The sequence below is a fragment of the Anguilla anguilla genome, chromosome 4 (assembly GCF_013347855.1).
Source record: "Anguilla anguilla isolate fAngAng1 chromosome 4, fAngAng1.pri, whole genome shotgun sequence".
Lineage (NCBI taxonomy): Eukaryota > Metazoa > Chordata > Actinopteri > Anguilliformes > Anguillidae > Anguilla > Anguilla anguilla.
This window is the reverse complement of record NC_049204.1, coordinates 5,707,993-5,712,992: the sequence shown is the minus strand read 5'-3', so window position 1 is coordinate 5,712,992 and position 5,000 is coordinate 5,707,993.

The window sequence follows — 5,000 nt, the reverse complement described above, 5'->3', positions numbered from 1 at the left end:
TACTGCCACAAGTCACATCAGTTTGTGGTTTTACAGTATTGTGGTAGTTGATTTATTAGTTATGGACAGAAGTAACAAGAAGTCCAGAGATACTGGCAACTTTGGTTTAACTTTGAAAATTCACATTTCCAGAAATTATTTATTTATTTATTTATTTTTTTGCTGGAGTCTTGTGAAGGTGTGTAATAGAGAATTGATGGAAGAGGGCTGATCCAGGTAAATTTCACTCTGTACACAATTGACCGGTTAGTTCATGTAAATCAGATAAGTCCAGACACCTCTGTGCTTGTTCTACGCACACAGAGGTGAGGGAGTAAGCCTGGCTGCCTTTTTTTGGGGTGGTTTGATGCTGCTGCCTGTCGCCACATGTACTTCCCATTATCACCCGACCGATCGCAAGGGTTTGGGGGTGTGGGGAGTGTGTGGGGGGGGGGTTGGATGAGGGTCAGGCCCCACCAGGAAGCAGCAGTGGTCAGAGACCGAATCTCCATCAAAGCCCCCGCTGCTGCAACCCGCGGACAGGAACAGCGGCGGGGGGGGGGGGGGGGGCACGGATCCGTCCTGCAACCGTACCGTGAAACGGAGAAAAAAAAATTAAAAAAAAAAAAAAAAACGCAACAACGAACAGTGGACGAGAGTCCCGCCATACTCGAAGGCAAACCTCGACCGAAGCCAATCTTTTGTTAGCAAATTAAGGCCAGCCATGCAGAAAGTGTAACCAGATGTTAACGTGGAGCGGTCTGATACGGAGCATGAGAGCAGTGCGGGTACACAGCAGAGAGGGGAGGGTGGGGGGTGGGGTGGGGGGGTGGGGGGGACCGCTGGAGCGTGTCTCCCGATGCCGAGGCTTCGCCGCATCGTTAAAATCAGCCGCAGTGAGGCCGCGAAATAAATGGTTGGCCCGCGAAATCTGCGATAAACTCCACACGAAAAGACAAACACCGAGCGAAACCAAGCTCACCACTGAGAGAAAAAAGGAAGAAGAAAACTAGGAAGCGAATTTCAAGGAAGGTGTACTGAGTGTTGCCCTTGGTTCCACCGCATTTTGAATGGCAGTCGGTTCCTCTGGGATCAGTCGGAGATGTTTTATATCGAATTGTTTTTTTTGTTTTTTTTTTTTGAAAAGAATGAATAATGCTCCTGTCAAGGCCCAGTGCCGGTCTCGCGTCTGCCGCACGTACGGTCCGATGCCCTCACCTGCTCACCCGACCGGCTGAGGCCGGACAGCGGCATAAAATTTACAATCTCTTTAACAGGCCTGGGGCTGCCCCCCCCCGAGCGTTCTGGAAGATTCCGGGCCAGACGCGGCTGTAGGGGGCCCCCTCTCCTGCGGACCTGCATCGTGCATATTAATTCTCGCGGGGGCAGCGATGATTTATTTCTGCCACCCAAGGAGTTATGAGACGTGTCTCCAACAGGCTGTTCCCACAAAAAAACAGCGCACGCCGTCCCCCCATCCCCCCCCCCCCCCCGGGCCTTGCCTGTCCTGAGCCCGTCAGGGGAGTCATTCGTTTCCTGCCCCCCCCCCCCTCCTCCTTATTGGTGTCCATAAATAAATTTGACAGACAGGGGGGGGAAAAAAGCACTTGCACGGGTACTTGGCAAGGACGCTGTGTTTTTCGCAGAAAACATCTGGGTGACATCTCCCTTCATTGCAAACTCGTTATCTCCCTTACGCGTTGGAAACGGCACTCCCGCTTTTTCTCGCTGTTCTTGGACGCGGTTTTGCCAGTCTGGGCGTCCGCTACGGTGCACGAGGAGTAGAGTTGTTTTGGTCACGGGTCTTTTATTCTAACGCACAGTCTATTTAATAGTGATGTCAGACTGGGCTGTCCAAGATTTTTGGATTAAAGAAGCACTTAGAATAGTAATAAAGCTATTCACGCTTAATTTACTCTTGTCATCCGCAGACAGTAATTTCCATGCTTCGTGGTAATTGACGTTATTATTGTTGAACAGCGTGGACGTTTCAAAACAAAACAAAACAACAACAAAAAAACCTGGAGTTCAGACAGCAGTTGACGCTGTCGCGAATACGCAAACAGCGCCCGGCGTCTGATATTGCAGTCGCAGACGAACACGCGCAAAAAGAACAGGTGCAAACCAGCGCAGTTAAAAACAGGCCAGGTCGTCCGTCCGTGAACGACGGCTGTCCAGCTTTACCGCGAAGATCTAGGGCGCGGGAAGAACGTCCCGGGCGTGCCCCGCGTCCATCCGTCCGTTTCGTCTCTCGCGTGTGGCCCCCCGGCCCGACGGGGACGGGGGGGGCGAACGGAAGGTGGAAAGAAGAAGGAGAGAGAGCTGGCAGGGCCGATTGCTCCCCTGCCCACATTCCTGTTGTTGTTCCTGCATTCCTCTGTCCCTCCCAGGGGACGAGAGCTGATATGAGACTGATAACATTATCTACCAAAACCTCTTAGTCTGACCCGCACAGCTCCCCACCTCATTTTACCCCCCCACCCCACCCCACCCCCCCTCCAAAACCATCCTTACCCCCTCATCCTCCTTGAATAGCTCAGCAAATTACTAAACACTGAGATGGGGTGGGTCACTGAAATGCAGGGTGGCAAGTGAGCAAAGAAATCATCTGATGATGCTTGATTCTTATCAAAACTGGCAACCTTTTTTTGATTCCAAAAAAAAAAAAAAGAAGAAACTTATAATCGTCCAAAACTGGGACCCGGGATGGAATTCCCATTCTCCTTCCCCGTCTGTTTCTTCACAGTAAAACATTCAGAGTTAAATCTACTCTCCCATTGTACGTATATGTAACTCAGTTGGAGTTGAATTAACACTGGACCCGTGCTGTTTTGGGGATACCGCTGGCGTAAAGAGAAGTCGCCCCAATATCTTTGTTTTTAATCCCAGCCGGCAAGTAGGGTACTGTATATGAGCCCCATTAGGTAAAGCTAACCCTTAAACTACGATCTATATGAGGAAACACCTGTCCTTCTGAAGACGAAAAACAGGTCAATTTAGCCGCTCTGTTTTCTGCATACTTATGAGTGCAATCAAAACGAATGTGCTACTTGATCATATATTTCAAAGTATAAATAAAAATACTGAGGTTACTAAACTGAACCATGAAGGTCTCAAAAACAGGCTTTGAAAATGGACATTTTACAGGATGGACAAACAAACTGATGATGGCGTTTAGGTGGCCATCAGTACTTGTGAGCCAAAACATGTTTGTTTGTAAATGTAAATTGGCAAATAAAGAAAATAATGTTTTTTAGCACAACCCCTTCGACCAACTGTCCACTTCTTCAAAATATTGGATATTAAAATATTCTAATAAATGATTAATGGACGCAAAACCAAGCGGACATGGATGTGTCCACAGGACCAGGGTTTGGATCCCGTGCTTACGATCACACAGCCCTCTGTACAAATCAGAAGAAGCTTTACTAAAACATAGACATGCTATACTTCAAGAGCCATACAGATGTGTAGCCTTTCAGACAACTGAGTGCAAGTCTGAATATTCACCAGTTTTTAGAAAATACTATTGCAAATAGTTCTGATGAAAAGTAGTAGTAATAAAGTAATGCTACAACTCAGAACTGTTTTCTAATATTGGGTCTGATAGCAGTTATGAAAGGACACTGGAGGAAGACAAATCCTACACATTTGCCAGTGATAACATTCAGGAGACAAGCTGTGGAGCTGATCACTGAAACCTTCTGAAAAATATAAAACCTCAGTCTAGGATAAACCTGGTCCAGGACCTTACAGTAGTTGCATTTATGGGGCATTTTTATAGCTTCGCATGTGCGTGTGGTGCTTTAAACATCGTCTTTCAAAGAAATACCTTTTTGACAATGTTATAGTCAATAAAGTGTAAAACCTTCCCAGAGGATTCTCCTTTCAATTTCTACATCTCTTTGTTTCATAATACAAACCACCTCCCAGATAACCCCTTGCAGATGCAAAGATGCTTATTTGCTTTGTTCATGTTTTCATTCCATTTTAACTTGTATTCAACTATTGATACAAATATTGCTATGATAATGGAATCAAATAATACCATTATATATGAATTAAAATATGGGCACCATATGATTCCATTTCAATTCAGTCAATTCAGGAAATTCATTGAAATTCAATTTGTTAATTGAAAGATACCCAGAATCTTCCATGTGGATTCCTCTATTAATTAATTAATTAATTATTCAATCAAATTTAAAATAAACTCCCAGAGTGATTTCGTTGGAATGTAATTGATCACAGCCCTGGAGAACTAACAACGCAGCGCAAGATTCCTGTATTTGGAAGTTTCACAATTTCACAAATCGGACGAACACGACGGTCATCCGCACCTAAAAACATACGGAGAATTGCTTTTCGTTTCCACGGCTACGTAGCCCTCCCTCCCGCTCGCCCGCCCGCCCGCTCACCGGAGCCGCCGGAGCGGAGGCAGCGAATGACGCGGCGGGAAGGGGGGGGGGGGGGGTGAAAGCCGACGCTGCCGAACCAGCCAGCCAATCGGGCGACGTTCTCGCGCACACAATCCAGTGCTGGTACAGTTTCAAGGCCGCCATTCTACCCCCCGCTTGCCCCCATTATGCGCTACTGAATGAGGTGCTCGGGGGGATTAGACGGGTCCCTCCGAAAAAGCCTATTAAAGCAAATTACAGGTGTCCCCTTACCTGAGTGGCGTGACAGACCGGGGGGGTGAGGTCTGCGGAGACCGCAGAGGGCACGCCGGGGAGCAAGGGGTCAGCCAGGGACGCGGGGAAGGGGGCTGGAGAGGCCCTCTGCCCCCCCCCCCACCTCTCTCCCCTCTGCCATCCATCTGTACCCCCCCCACCCCCGACCCCCACCTTTCCTCCCTGCCACTCTCCCCCCCCGCCCCCCACATCTCCCCCCCCGACTCTCCCCCCCGCCCCCCACATCCCCCCCCCACTGCCCTCCACCTGTAACCCCCCCGACCCCCACATCTCCCCCCCCCCACTTTCCCCTCCTCCCCACTGATCCCCCACCTCGCCACCCCCTCCCCC